The sequence below is a fragment of the Lactuca saligna genome, chromosome 5 (genome assembly GCF_052625555.1).
Source record: "Lactuca saligna cultivar CGN05327 chromosome 5, ASM5262555v1, whole genome shotgun sequence".
In the NCBI taxonomy this organism is placed as follows: Eukaryota; Viridiplantae; Streptophyta; class Magnoliopsida; order Asterales; family Asteraceae; genus Lactuca; species Lactuca saligna.
The window spans coordinates 115989731-116006072 of record NC_136421.1 but is presented as its reverse complement, the minus strand read 5'-3'; the positions used below and the strand labels follow the sequence as shown (position 1 = coordinate 116006072).

Here is a 16342-nt window from a genome sequence, read left to right as displayed (position 1 = left end):
TCCTAAAGAGTCACACTAACAACAATTTGATAAAATTCATTATTCATTAGAAATTGATTAAATAAATATTTACAAAACTCTTTTAATTAATTGGGAATTATTTATTTCATGAAAATATTAACTTTTAATGGCAAGTAACATAATATATATCATAAGGTATGATTTATTAAGTCATGTACATTGTTTTGGACAAGAAAGACTCTTTTGTCTTTTTTTTTTTTTTTTTTAATTTTTCTAAAACTTAACGTTTATATCTTACAAATACTTATAAGAATTTTATAAACTTCTTTTCTCTTTGTATATAAAGAAAATGAGCTAGTTTCTAGGAAATAATACATGCTCTTTTGAATATAATAAGGGAGAGTATGCATGGCTTAAAAGGCATGGGAAACATGTAGGCTTTAGAGTATTGAGTGCTTAAAGTGTTAAGAACTCTTAGGTAATCATTTAGCTTTATGGAGGCTTTCATGCATTCAATTTTTGGTGGAAAACCGTAGCTTTCCCTCCCCCTCTCTCATTGTTCTTCCAAAGTGTTATAAGAAGTTACTTGCTCTCTGTAAGTCAATATCATATGTGGTGTAGTTTACTTTGTGTGAGTTTAGTTATCTTGAGGCATAGGCGATGACCTTTCCCCGTTGCATAAAAGCACAACCAAGCCCTTGGTTGGATGCATCGCAATAAACCACAAAGTCTTTTATCCCTTATGGGAGGGATAGTATCGGTGTGCTGCATAAGGCTCGCTTCAGAGTTTCAAACACTGATGTGTGTAAAACCAACTAGTTTTATCCCTACTTTTTATTAATAAATTGAGCACACAAAGGCAGTGAACCTGTCTTTAAGTGGTATAGATTGATAAGTAAGGTATCGAACTCAGGGAACGGAAAATTAAACTAATAACTAATTTTAACTAAAATAAATAATAAAAGTAAAGGGTTTTTCTCTAGTTTTGCAAGACTAGAAACTTAGACAAACTAAATTAACTAATTAACTAAAGCAACAACTATTCACCAAATTTGATAATGATGTTTCCATTTAGGCTCAACCAATTGATCCCTATGGTTATTTAAGTTTAAGGTAGATTAATTGCTATTGGTTACCAATTATAATAGTTAGGTTCATATTCATTACTCCTAACCCTTAGACAATTAACTAATTTAAGCGTTGATCAAGTATTTAAACTAATTAATTCCCTAGATTAATTATTTGGATTAAATAAGATTTGTAATGGTCAATTAAGTTATTAATTCAATTAACCTCTTGTTGATGGTTTCTCAAACAAGCTCACACATTAATCTTCCTATTTTCTTATTAATCTTAGTTTCATAATCATTACTTCTAAGCATATGGTTTAGCATTCACATAGACATATGAGGTTAACAATTAAGTGATGTTCATGCAACCTAATTGCCTTCCAATTAACAAAAAATAGTAGTGATTAATACATAAGGTTCTTTAACAAACTTAATTTAATAAATCACCAATAGACAATTAAGCAATAATCAATAATCAAACCATAGGAGTTCTTTGGTATTCCCCAAACAGAAACAAAAACGAATTTAGCTCATAATCGCAGTAGAAACAAACATAAAAACAAAGTTCACTAAAGCAAAACTATTCAATTCCTAAGTCTAAGTGGTAGAATTAACCTAATTGCTTGAATTCTTCCAAATATTGAAGCCTAGGGTTCCTTAGCGTCTTCTGAGTCTCTTAGTCGTAGCTAAACCTTCAAAAATCGCCAGGAGTATCCTCCCATGAGATAAGGATTCGTGTTTTATAGATATTCCAAAATAGGGTGTACTCGGCGAGTAGCAGAATCAACTCGCCGAGTAGATCCATACTTATCCGTCTGGAATCAGCAGTCGTATTTATCTTCTGGAATATCCTCGTGTACTCGCCGAGTAGGGTCGATCTACTCGCCGAGTATATCACCTTCTTTCACTCTTTGATATTCAATTGCTTCCCTTTTCTCCTTTTTGCTTCCAAGCATATCTTTTGGACTGAAAACACAATTCACAACATTTTAAGTACCTTTTGTCCACATTATTCACATAATTAATCAAAAATAACTAAGAATATATGCTAAATAATTAACTAATTATGCACATATCAAAATACCCCACACTTGACTTTTGCTTGCCCCCAAGGAAAACTAGATTTTAAACATATTAGAATCACATATAATAACTCCAATCCAACCCAGCGATTATGCCAAGACTGCAACGCATGCATTTGTGTCTAAAATTTCCTAAAAACCCCCCATACTTCAAATACTCACAATCCTCATAAACATCCGCCCACTCACCCCGAACTATGCTCATTTTATGCAACCCTCCGAATCCATCCTCAGAAAATCTCTTTACCCTCAAGGTATTTTTAATTGAGCAACCCAAGCATACATATTCTAGAATTACAACTTTTCGATACCACTATGGAGCTCTTTGAATTCTTCACTTTCTTGATATTTGATCTTTGATATCTTTGAGTTCAGAAACTTGTATTGACTTTTGGTATCTTCAACTTTTTGGATTTCTTGGAACTTTGATCTTTAGATCTTCACTTCATTTGCTTCAAAATTCCTATAACTTTTTCTAGTAATTCTCTTTTTTTTTCATGTATTTCTCAATTTTTTCACTCAAATCCCTACATGATTAAGCAGGGGCGCTCAATCTCAACCTTTATTGGCTAATGATAAAAACTTTCTTGGATACATTTCAGGTTTAGGCTGCTAAACATATTGCATCCCTCAGACTGAGCAAGGTCGTGTTTTTGTCTCATGATTTCACTGAAATAAGCAAGCCACAAATGCACTAGAACGTATATAGGATCAACTAAACATTTGGGTTTTCATGCAATTATTAACACAATCCTAATATGGAATCCTAATTTTTTTACCAAAGTTTCCTAATTTAAGACCTAAGCATTTTTTGGTATGCAACAATTTTTTAAAAGTTAGCCTAAATTAAGATTATAAGTGTTCTAAGATGTGACTAACCCCCTACCCCACACTTATTTTATGCAATGCCCTCATTGCATATTATACCAACTAAAAATGCAAATAGAGAGAAAGTTGGAACAAACTCCCCTGGGGTAGCAGTTGCTAGGTTGACAGTCTCTTCTTCAACTCCTTCTTCTATTGACTTTAACCATGGGCACAGCTCATCCATGGCACGGGCGTCATACGTCTCGTGTGGTTGATAGCTCGAAAAAAACTCCAAGGAAAAGGGTTGTTGAACAATATTTAGTAGTAATTCATAAAGAGTATATGAATGGTGCAGAAAAATTAGCCAGAGCAATTCAGAAACTCCTCCTGTAGCAGGCTACTCGGCGAGTAGCTGTGAAGACTCGGCGAGTAGAACTCGATGGCAAAGCAGTTCGTGTAAAAGCAGATGTACTCGCCGAGTAGTGTTAGTGCACTCGGCGAGTAGGGCGTATATTTCCAGATTTCTTTGAACTGCTGTCTCTCTTGACCTTGGTGTTGAAATGGAAATATAAATGTACTCTCACGCGAATTTCCTAAGCAGCAACACTCCATAAGACTCTTGACTCGTACGGACTCAATCCTAGGAACAAGACTCCATAATCACTCATAAAGACTCTCATTCCTCTCTTGACCCTTCCTAATTAGCATGCTTCCTAGCTTCAATACCTGAAAAAAAAACTAAAAGTAACGCTAATATTTCAACCACATAGCCAAATCCAACATGTCCACAATTGTCTTAAAACAAAACATCATAAAAAACAAAACAAAACAAAGCAAAATCTTCAATCTTCCTCTTCCATTCCGGCTCCTCCAGATCCACTACCTCCTTCTCCACCCCTTCTTTACATCCTCTCGTCCCAATCCATAATATAAGGGTAGCCGGGTCCAGGCCTCGGGGCAATGTGCATTTGTTGGAAAAGACTCTCGAAGGATTGATTGGTGTAATTAACCCCTCGCCCAATATCATCCAAGTAGTGTCGGTACTCTACTTGGTTCCAACCCTCGTTATCCTCCACCGGAATAACCGGTGGATCTTCCCGTACCCGCTCGCTCCTTGGCCTAACCCGCCTTCCCGGCTCCTCGGGGACCGCCAGCTCATCCTCATTCGGGATAGTAAAGGAATCACCAAAATTTTCAACTATCCGAGCCCTCCTATAAAGTGTAGTGTTGAACGGAGGAGGGTGGATAATCGTTAGTGCTTAAGCTTGTGGCAAATCCAAGATCCCAAATTATTTCGCAAGCCGAGTAATGAACATGCCCCCATTTATCTTCGAGTTGATCTTCTCCTTGACCGCCCCCTCCGCAAGAAATTTAGCAATGCAGTACGGAAGGTTGTAGAAGACGTCGGGAGTCATGATACTCCACAAGTAAAAGATATCAAGGGTGGGAACTTTGTCCCCATCCTTCCGCATGTTGATCGTGCTTGCAACGAACCGGTGAATGAGTCGGTGGATCGGAGAACGGATATGACCTTCTTGAGCAGTGGAAGGTATGTAGACTCGGTTAGCAATTGTACTCCACCATGTCGATGCCACCACCTCCTCGGGAAGTTCTTTGTAGGTATTCTCCAAGAAGGCTTCAAAGTAATCCGTCATCGCCATGTCTTGATCGTAGATGCCCAACCGCCAAGAGAACTCAACCATGCTGCATTGTCGCAGCTCCCCACCCAAAGAAAACGAGATCGTGTTAGGATTGTAAAACTCACTACCACCTCAGAATGAGATGGTAGCGAAGAATTCCCAGCACAAGTCCACGTATACCGGATCTTGGATCTTGAACAATTGCAACCAACCATCACAAGTGATGTTGGCATAGCCCAAGTTACAATCTTTCACCAAGTATGGGGTGAGTTCTTCTTCCAAGCCAACATTGCCCATCCATCCCCAATCCACTGCATTCGATAGGTGGATTTCTTTCTGTCGAAGTGCTTCCAACCTGTTTAGGGCTCGAGTTTTGGATGATTTGGAGGTGATTTGTTGAAAGGCTAACCATGGCATATCACCATGGCTTCCCCCACGTGAGGATTGACCTCTTCTTGCCATGCTATCTTGTTGCTTGAATGAAGAGAAAAGAGTAGAAATTTGGAGAGTTCTTGAAAAATGCTTAGGGAGGCGGCTGAGAGGAAGTGCCCGACGAGTGTTGGGATGAATTGGTGAATAATAACATTTTTTTACAGGCTTTATTTTACTGGGTTTGAACCCGCTACTCGCTGAGTAGAATGGGTCTACTTGCCGAGTAGACACGCATGTTATCAACTTTTGGCTGCAATCGAGCATTTACTCGCCGAATATAGTCGACATACTCGCCGAGTAGATTTCACAGGTTGAAAATTTTTGTAATTTATCCAATTTTAATGTATCAATTCATTTGTTTAGCCCCTCCACCCCACACTCACAACATAGCTTGTCCTCAAGCACTTAGAGACATAGAACAAATGAAGAAGAATGAAAAAAAAAAAAACAAAATGAAAAATAAAGAAAAGGAAAGAAAATGCAAACTTGAAACTGAGGTTGCCTCCCGAGAAGCGCTTCTTTTGATGGAGTCATTAGCTAGACTCCGCCCCGTCTACGTGTTTGCAATTCCGCACAGTAGCAGCTCCTCCAATCCTTCATTTCGGGGGACACCTTCTTCATATTTCTTCACTCTATGACCATTGACTTTGAATGGTGTGCCATCTCTTGATATCAATTCTATAGCTCCGTGTGGAAACACCGTCTTGACCAAAAAGGGACCATCCCACCTTGATTTGAGTTTGCCCGAGAAAAGTTTTAATCGGGAATTGGAAAGCAATACTTTTTGGTCTTCATGAATGTCTTTGCTCTTGATTCTTTTATCATGCCATCTCTTGGTCTTTTCTTTATAGAGCCACGAACTAGAATAAGCATCATTTCGGAGTTCTTCAAGGGCATTCATTTGCATCAAACGGTTGGTCTTCAATTCTTCTATATCGAAGTTGCACCTCTTTAAAGCCCAATATGCCTTACGCTCGATCTCGACTGGTAAATGGCATTGCTTTCCATAAACTAACCTATATGGCGTAGTACCAATAGGTGTTTTGAAAGCGGTATGAAATGCCCGTAGCACGTTATCCAATTTATCCGACCATTCCTTGCGGTTGCTTCCCACCGACTTCTCTAAAATACGCTTCAAGGCTCGATTGGTCACTTCAGTTTGTCCACTAGTTTATGGAAGGTATGATGTGGAGAACTTATGGGTCACTCCATATTTCTTGAGCACCTTTTCCAATTGATCATTGGCAAAGTGTGTGCCTCGGTCACTAATCAGGGCCTTCGGAACACCAAACCGGGAGAATAGTTTCTTTAACAATCGTACCACTACCCGTCCGTCATTTGTAGGTAAAGCCTGCACCTCCCCCCATTTTGAGACATAATCGACCGCTACTAGTATGTACTTGTTTCCTTTGGATGTGGGAAAAGGTCCCATGAAGTCAATGCCCCATACGTCGAACACTTCGCACACTTGAATGCTATGTTGTGGCATTTCATTTCGAGATGAAATGTTTCCCACCCTTTGACAAGCATCACATTCCTTGACATATTGGGCTGCATCTTTGAAGATTGTAGGCCAATAGAACCCAATGTCAAAGATCTTCTTTGCGGTATAGTGTGCTCCATGATGTCCTCCCGTGGGCCCGCTATGGCAATGTTCTAGTATTCTTCGGCTTTCCTTCCCGAACACACATCTTCTTATAATTCCATCCGCACAGCTTCGGAAGAGGTATGGATCGTCCTAAAAGTAATATTTGATCTCCGCAAAGAATTTCTTCTTTTGTTGACTACTATAATCCTTCGGGACATAATTTGTAGCTAAATAGTTAGCTATGTCTGCAAACCATGGCTCCTCTCCCACGGACACCATAATGTATTCATCCGGAAAGTCGTCTCCCTCCTTATCTTCTTGCAATTACGGGTTCTCGAGCCTAGATAAATGATTGGCCGCTACATTCTCCATTCCTTTCTTGTCTCGTATCTCTATATTGAATTCTTGAAGAAGCAGCACCCATCGTATTAGTCTTGGCTTGGCATCCTGTTTGGAAAACAAATACTTGATAGCCGAGTGGTCAGTGAAAACAGTGGTTTTAGATAAAACCAAGTAAGGGCGAAACTTATCAAAAGCATAAACCACGGCTAACAATCCTTTTTCAGTAGTAGTATAATTCTCTTGGGCGGGATTTAAGGTCTTGCTAGCATAATAGATGGGTTGAAAGTGCTTATCAACCCTTTGACCAAGGACCGCTCCTAATGCATAATCACTAGCATCACACATGATCTCAAAGGGTAAGTCCTAATTTGGTGCTATAATGATCGGGGCATTAGTTAATTTTTCCTTTAGAAATTCAAATGCCTCTAAACACTCTTTAGTAAAATTAAAGGGTGCATCTTTTAATAATAATTGTGTTAGAGGTTTCGTGATTTTGGAAAAATCTTTTATAAAACGCCGGTAAAAACCTGCGTGTCCCAAAAAACTCCTAATGCCCTTCACATTAGTTGGTGGGGGTAATTTGGCAATGGTGTCTATCTTTGCCCGATCCACCTTAATTCCCTTTTTAGAGACTTTGTGTCCCAAAACTATACCCTCCTTGACCATGAAGTGATATTTTTCCCAATTTAGGACCAAGTCGGTTTTCTCACACCTAGCAAGCATTGAATCAAGATTTGTGAGACAGTCATGGAAAGAAGATCCGAATACAGAAAAGTCATCCATAAAGACCTCCATGAATTTTTCCACCATATCATGGAATATGGCGGTCATACACCTTTGAAATGTCGCAGGTGCATTGCATAGTCCAAATGGCATGCGTCTATAGGCGAAAGTCCCACTTGGGCATGTGAAGGTGGTCTTTTCTTGGTCCATTGGGTCTATGGGTATTTGAAAATACCCTGAAAACCCATCTAGAAAACAGTAATAGCTATGACCAGATAGTCTCTCTAACATTTGGTCTATGAAAGGAAGGGGGAAATGGTCTTTGCGAGTGGCATCGTTTAGCTTTCGATAATCGATGCACACTCGCCAACCGGTTACCGTTCGCGTCGGAATTAACTCGTTCTTTTCGTTGGTGATGATCATCATTCCTCCTTTCTTGTGCACCACTTGGACCGGACTCACCCATGGACTATCGGAAATGGAGTAGATGATTCCTGCATCTAAGAGCTTGACCACCTCCTTCTTGACGACTTCTTGCATGTTCAGGTTCAATCGTCTTTGGTGTTGCACCACCAGCCTTGCTCCTTCTTCTAAATTGATTTTGTGAGAGCAATAGGATGGGCTTATTCCTTTGATGTCGGAGATGCTCCATGCGATGGCTCTTTTCCTTTTCTTCAACACGTGTACAAGTTCTTCCTTTTCCGTCTTGGATAGATCCGAGGCTATGATCACAGGCTTCTGATTTCCTTCTTCCAGAAAGGCATACTCCAGATGGTCAGGTAATGTTTTAAGCTCCATTTGGTTGTGCTTAGTGACGAACTCACCGAGTGCAGGTTTGGTACTCGGTGAGTTGGTAGCTGCATTCACAACTTCTGGATTTTCTTCAGATGTAATCGGCGAGTAGATCGGGTCTACTCGGCGAGTAGGGTTCTCAGATTGCTTCATTATTTCTTCATACTCCGCTTCTTCCAACAGTCTTTCAATCTCTAGTAATTCCTTTTCTGGATCAAATGCTTCATCCAAAGTTGCAAACTTGCTGGAATCTTCAGGTATGTCTTCCTCCAATAGTTCGTCGAGCATGTCGATTGAGAATGTCGTGTTGTCACTACTCCTAGAGTACTTCATGGCTTGGTCTACCCCGAATGTTATTGAATCGTCACCAACTCGCAAGGTGAGCTTAGAATCTCTCATGTCTACGATAGCGCTAGCTGTGTTGAGGAAGGGCCTTCCAAGGATAATTGGCACTTGCAGATCCGCCTCCATGTCTAGAATGATGAAATCAGCAGGGAAGACAAATTTGTCCACTTTCACTAGCAAATCTTCACAAATGCCTCTTGGGAAGGTGACAATCTTGTTTGCCAAATGAATTGCCATTCGAATTGGCCTTGGCTCCGGGAGGTCTAGCTTCTTAAAGAACGAGTATGGCATAAGGTTCACACTTGCTCCAGAATCAGCTAAGGCATGAATTGCAGCCAAGTTGCCAAATTGGCTAGGTAAAGTTAAGCTCCCCGGATCACCCTTCTTCTTTGGTAACTTGTTTAGCATTGCGGCGGAGCAGTTCTCATTAAGCACTACCTTCTGCACTTCCTCCATCTTTCTTCTATTGGTGAGGAGTTCCTTAAGAAACTTAGCATACTTGGGCATTTGCATGACAGCTTCAATGAAAGGAATGTTGATTTGAAGAGTTTTAATGTGGTCTAGAAACTTCTGATATTCCTCTTTCTGCTTCTCTTTCTTGGCTCGGGCTGGGTATGGCATTGGAGGCTGGTATGGCTTCAAGGGAGGCTGTTCATTCGGTTTTGCTGGGGTACTCGCCGAGTCCATTGGCCCTACTCGGCGAGTAGAACTCTCAGATTGTGAATCTTGGTTTTCTGCTTGTTCTTCCGTTCCTTCCTTCTGCGAGTCCCTGGTTGCTTCAGTTCGAATGGGGGCCAGGGGAGTGATGATCTTCCCACTTCTCGTTGTGACAATGTTTACTTGTGCGCCTCGTGGGTTGTTCTCGGTTTTTCTAGGAAGCTCACCCGGTGACCTTTGGTTTAGTTGTTGAGCAAGTTGCCCAAACTGCGTTTCTATGTTGTGGATGGATGCTTGCTGGTTCCTGAGCATGGTTCTTGTTTCTTGGATAGCAGCATCATGGTCACTATGTCTTTTCTCGGAAGCAGCCACAAATTTAGTAAGCATATCTTCCAAGCTTGGCTTCTTCTCTCGCACCGGCTCCTCCTTTTGATAAAAGCCTCTCCCTTTTTGTCTATACTTCTCCTCCTTGGCCTTCTTGTACTCTTCGTAAGGCAGCCACTCTTTCTTTTGTTTGCGCCAGTCCTCATCATACCGGTCACCGCTCGAATAACATGCTTGTGCCTTCTTGTTGCCATTCTCATCCAAATCGCAATCTCTAGTGAGGTGAGGTCCATTGCAGTTTTCACAACCCACCCGAATAGCATGGATAGTTTGATCCATTTTGTCCATTCTCCTATCCATGGTTTTTAACATGGCCATGACCGCGGATAAATCTTCAGTAGCAGCATACGCGGCTCCCCTCGTGACATCATTCCTAGGGTTGTGGTATTCTCTAGAGTGTTTAGAGAATTCTTCAATCAATTCTTTAATCACCGGGGGTGGCTTCTTTGTAAGTGGGCCTTGCGAGTCTAGCAACTGCCGGGTTGTGACATTGACTCCATCATAGAAGATGGAAACTTCTTGCTGGCTGTTTAGATCATGGTGTGGGCAGTTTCTTAGCAGACCTTTGTACCTCTCCCATGCTTCATATAAAGACTCTCCAGCTTGTTGTTCAAAGTTTGCAATGGCCTTCTTCAGTTTGGCTATCTTGGATGGTGGGCAAAAGTGATCAATAAATTCTTCCTTCATTCTGGCCCAAGTAGTGACTAATCTGGGGGAAGGGACTTGAGCCAGTCTTTAGCAGCACCCTTGAAGGTTACCGGAAGCATATGAAGTAGTTGAGTTTCGCAGGTTACATTTGGAATATTGAAGTAATCAGCAACATCATTGACTTCATCCAAATGTTTGTAGGCATCTTCATGATCTTTCCCATAGAAAGGTATTTCCTTGAGTGAAGCTAGGATATGACCTTTTAGTTCGAAGGTAGCAGTCGCGGGAATTGCGGGTTGCACAAGTCCCGGGCCATGGTCGTCGCGCATCCTCTTCTTCCATTCTGCCATGGGGATTTCATCAATGTTAGCCATAGTGAACGCTAACTCTTCCTCCGACTCGGTTTCTTGCTCGTACGTTGCCTCCTCTTCTTCCTCGGTCTCGTATCCAATATCTTCTTGAATTGGCTCCTCAATTATCAAAGAAGCGCTAGAAGCTCCTGATTTACTGCTCTTCTTTTTCCCAAAAACAGTCTTCAAGTTGGACAATGGTGATTTCTTTGGTGTGCTTGAACTCTCCACGTCCTTCCCTTTGTTTCTTTTCAATGCGGATTCGGGTCTTCAAACGGGGATACTAGTGGTGTGTTTGCTCCTCTGGTCATGAAAGTCCTGAAATAAATAATATAAAAAGCGTAAAAAGAACAAAAAGATTGTAAAAATAAAGAAAATCTACTGCTGACTAAACTGCTACTCGCCGAGTAGGTGCGATTGCACTCGGCGAGTATCAGTGGTATTTAAAAAAAAATTTCTAAGTGAATCTACTAAAACAGATACTAAAACCTAATTACTAATTTCTAAATTGCAATAAATGAACTTTATGCATCTAAACTCACACAAAGGATCGAAAAAATTAGGAATTAACTTAATTATTTAGAACCGCTCCCCGGCAACGGCGCCAAAAACTTGATGTGTGTAAAACCAACTAGTTTTATCCCTACTTTTTATTAATAAATTGAGCACACAAAGGCAGTGAACCTGTCTTTAAGTGGTATAGATTGATAAGTAAGGTATTGAACTCAGGGAAAGGAAAACTAAACTAATAACTAATTTTAACTAAAACAAATAATAAAAGTAAAGGGGTTTTCTCTAGTTTTGCAAGACTAGAAACTTAGACAAACTAAATTAACTAATTAACTAAAGCAACAACTATTCACCAAATTTGATAAAGATGTTTCCATTTAGGTTCAACCAATTCACCCCTATGGTTATTTAAGTTTAAGGTAGATTAATTGCTATTGGTTACCAATTATAATAGTTAGGTTCATATTCATTACTCCTAACCCTTAGACAATTAACTAATTTAAGCGTTGATCAAGTGTTTAAACTAATTAATTCCCTAGATTAATTATTTGGATTAAATAAGATTTGTAATGGTCAATTAAGTTATTAATTCAATTAACCTCTTGTTGATGGTTTCTCAAACAAGCTCACACATTAATCTTCCTAATTTCTTATTAATCTTAGTTTCATAATCATTACTTCTAAGCATATGGTTTAGCATTCACATAGACATATGAGGTTAACAATTAAGTGATGTTCATGCAACCTAATTGCCTTCCAATTAACAGAAAATAGTAGTGATTATTAATACATAAGGTTCTTTAACAAACTCAATTTAATAAATCACCAATAGACAATTAAGCAATAATCAATAATCAAACCATAGGAGTTCTTTGGTATTCCCCAAATAGAAACAAAAACGAATTTAGCTCATAATCGCAGTAGAAACAAACATAAAAACAAAGTTTACTAAAGCAAACATATTCAATTCCTAAGTCTAAGTGGTAGAATTAACCTAATTGCTTGAATTCTTCCAAATATTGAAGCCTAGGGTTCCTTAGCGTCTTCTGAGTCTCTTAGTCGCAGCTAAACCTTCAAAAATCGCTAGGAGTATCCTCCCATGAGATAAGGATTCGTGTTTTATAGATATCCCAAAATAGGGTGTACTCGTCGAGTAGCAGAATCAACTCGCTGAGTAGATCCATACTTATCCGTCTTGAATCAGTAGTCATATTTATCTTCTGGAATATCCTCGTGTACTTGCCGAGTAGGGTCGATCTACTCGCCGAGTATATCACCTTCTTTCACTCTTTGATCTTCAATTGCTTCCCTTTTCTCGTTTTTGCTTCCAAGCATATCTTTTGGACTGAAAACACAATTCACAACATTTTAAGTACCTTTTGTCCACATTATTCACATAATTAATCAAAAATAACTAAGAATATATGCTAAATAATTAACTAATTTTGCACATATCAAACACCTTCTCTTGTTTATCTTCCCAATCGAAGGCCACACCTTTCTGGGTCAATGTAGTAAGTGGTTTCACAATTCTAGAGATGTTCTTAATAAACCTGCGATAGTAGTTAGCGAGACCTTGAAATTGATGAATTTTTGTAGGCGTCGTTGGGGCTGACTAGTTTTCAATGGATTTAATTTTGGAAGGGTCCACGTGAATACCTTTCTTTTTATTAAACATGTGACCAAAAAATTCGACTCTCCGAATCCAAAATTCGCACTTAGAGAACTTTGCGTAGAGCTTCACCAATCGTAGTGTTTCTAAAACCTGACGCAATTGTTGACTATGCTATTCTTTACCTCAAGAGTAGATAAGTATATCATCGAAAAATAATATTACGAACTTATCTAAGTAAGAACGGAACACCCGGTTCATTAAACCCATGAAAATTTTGGGTGCTTTTGTGAATTAGAAAGGCATCACTACGAACTTGTACTGATCATAGTGAGTTCGGAAGGCTGTTTTGGGAACATCTTCTTCCAACACCCCTAACTAGTGGTACCCGGATCTTAAATCGATTTTTGAAAAGTAGCTCGCTCCTTGTAGTTGATCAAACAAGTCATCTATGGCGAGGTAGAGGGTAGCGATTTATGATAGTAAGCTTATTTAGTTCTCGGTAATCGATGCACATATGGAACGATCCGTCTTTCTTCTTTATGAATAAGATTGGTGTTCCCCAGGGTGAGAAGCTTGGTCTAATAAAGCCCTTGCTGACCAGTTCGTTCCGTTGATCGGATAGCTCCTGCATCTCAGCTGGTGCTAAACAATAAGGCGATTTGGCTGCTAGGGTAGCCCCTGGAACTAAGTCGATTTTGAACTCGACTTAACGTTATGGTCGTAATCCTGGTAGTTCTTCGTGAAAGATATTGGGAAAGTCGCATACTTCGAGGATGTCCTTTGTGTCTATCGTCTCTTGGCTCATATCGACTGCATGAGCAAGGAATGCATGATTTTCCTTTTGTAAGTACTTCTGGCATTGCATACTTGAGATGATACGAAGGTTCGTGCCAGGTTTATCGTTATAGATAACTAGGGTTTCGCTAGATGGTAGATAAAGACGAACGGATTTCTCAAAGCACAGAATGTCAGCATGATGGAGACTTAACCAGTCCATGCCAATAATGAAATTAAAACTTTTAATTGATACATGCATAAGGTCGATTCAAAATGAATAGTTATCTAGAGAGAGAGAGAGTACATCCTATGAAAATTTCACTAGAAGTCTCAGTCTTTCCATTAGCCATCTCAACGATGAATGTTTCTTTTACTGCTTGCGCTGCTTGATTAAGTAAGTGTTTAAATTTGTGTTTCACGAAAATCCTCTCTACTCCACTATCGAAAAGTATGCATGCATATGAGTTATTGAGGAGGAACGAACCCGTGACTACGGTGGGGTCTGCCATTGCTCCCTCATGACCGATAGCAAGTAGTCTTCCTATTTCACCAACATTCTTGGCTTAAGGGCAATCTCTTTTGAAGTGCCCGGTTTTGCCACACCAGTAGCAGGTCTGGCATGCTCCGGTGCCAGGGACCTGGTTGATTAACCTAGCTGGTGCTTTGTAGAAACAGGCTGTGTGCCCTTTTCATTCACAATTAACACAGTGCATTTCCCTGTAGGGGCCGTTGTGATTAAAATTGCACTTGTTACACTTGGGCAGGCTCCCAGCATATTGTTTTGCTGGCGTAGGGGTTACGGGAGCTGTTGCAGCTTGAACAGCCACAACCTGTTGTTTCTTGGCAGAGGGTTGTGTTGCTTGGTTCTTCTTCTTATCCCAGATCTTCCTCTTGTTATTACTTGTTTTGGCTGGTTCTAGTACAGTAGTGCTAGTTGTGGTTACTTGTGGTAGGACTCCATGGTCCACCAGTCGTTGTGCCAACCGCTTGGCACTGTCAAATGTAGTAGGGTTTGATGACAGAACATTCCCATGAAATAGAGGTACTAGTCCCTATATAAATGTCTCTATTTTCTTTCTTTCGATGGGGACCATGCCTGGACATAGGGCCACCAAGTCACTAGATCTTGCCGTATAGGCCACTATATTGGAACCTTTCATTTTAAGGCTCCATAGCACTTGCTCGAGCTTCTGAACTTTGCCCCTCGGGTAGTACTCTACCGAAATAAGGTCCTTCAGTGTATCCCAACCCATTCCATTAGCCCTTATTAAAGTGGGGGACTTGACATAGCCATTCCACCACGTCAGGGCTCTATCAGAGAAGGTGTAGGCAGTAAATTTTACTTTGCTAACTTCTGGGCAGGAGCAGATCTCGAAGATCAACTCCATGTTCCTAGTCCATTGCGATAAGGCAATGACTCCCCCAGTCCATTAAAGGTCATGGGTTTGCAGTTGGTGAAGTCTTTCTAGGTACACTCCCGTGTACACCTTTGGCTATCACTGTGGTATGCGTTGGTACTTGTTCCAGCACCATTGGCACCACCAGAATTCATCTACGTCATGGATGCGGTTACAGCCACAGTCACAGCAACTTGAAACATCGCTACATCGAACTGTGCTGGAGGTGGTGGAGGAGTTTAATTAACTGGAGTGTTTCTATTTGGACGTTTGCGAGGTAGCATATTTTAGCTATAAAAGACAAAATTATGATAAGGCTTCATTAGGGTTACCAAGAGGAATATTGAGCTAGGATAGAGTTTAATAAAAATGAGTACTAGCAGAACCTATATATGTCTTAATACTTGGTATAAATGTTACATGGAGTTCGGAAAATTTGACCTTGGAGTAGGTCATACAACCATACCAACAGAGGGAAAACTTGACAGCACATAGTTTTAGTGGAACAGTACTTGCTAGATAGGAATATTTACATAAAAGAGTTATACTTAGAGCACCTACGCAGGCTATTCCTTAAACCAAAAGAAAAAGCAGTAAAGCATCTTTTATTGGCGGCGGGCACCCCTCGGACGGAACCTTAAGTTAGCCAGCTGACGTGCCACATCAAGCAGGTGTCTTTCATACACAGACAGGTGGGCTCGGAGCTCTATAACATCAGCTCGAGTCGCAGCTAGCTCCTACTGCAGAGCTTCATTGTCTCTTATAGCCCCCGCATGAGCAACTTCGAGATTCCGAATGCGGTTAGTGTTGGCGTCTGAATCTGCCTCAAGCTCCACAATTCGCTAAATGGCCACCACGCTTAGCTCAACATTACAGGCCACTTGGTGCACCATGATTGGAAGATCTCTGTCTGCGGAGTCTCCCTCGTTCATATTATAGAAGCGGCGATCCCCATTGTACGAGAGGGGTTGACCTTGCTCGTGGCCGCACGTATTCAAACTCCCAACCCACATAAGCATAGGACCTTGGAATTAAAATTCGGGGTTAGGATTTGGTATTGGGGCCACTTGAGGTAAATTCTAGACTTCAGAATCTGAGTCAGCATCTTCAGGGAATTGTTCTGTGAAATCATCATCTAGGGGAATCTCAGGGTTCTCCTCCGACTCATCATCTAGCCATCCACCATTTCCCGGATTGGGAAAGTACGGGTCTCCCAGATGAT

General features: G+C 40.5%; 1 non-coding gene across 1 annotated transcript; it reads left to right on the top strand.

The window, feature by feature from the left end:
* The first annotated feature begins 10355 nt into the window (after positions 1 to 10355).
* LOC144998997 (small nucleolar RNA R71) lies at positions 10356 to 10462 on the top strand. The gene has a single exon (XR_013660527.1). It is a non-coding gene; the product is annotated as a small nucleolar RNA R71 (small nucleolar RNA).
* The last annotated feature ends 5880 nt before the right edge of the window (positions 10463 to 16342 follow it).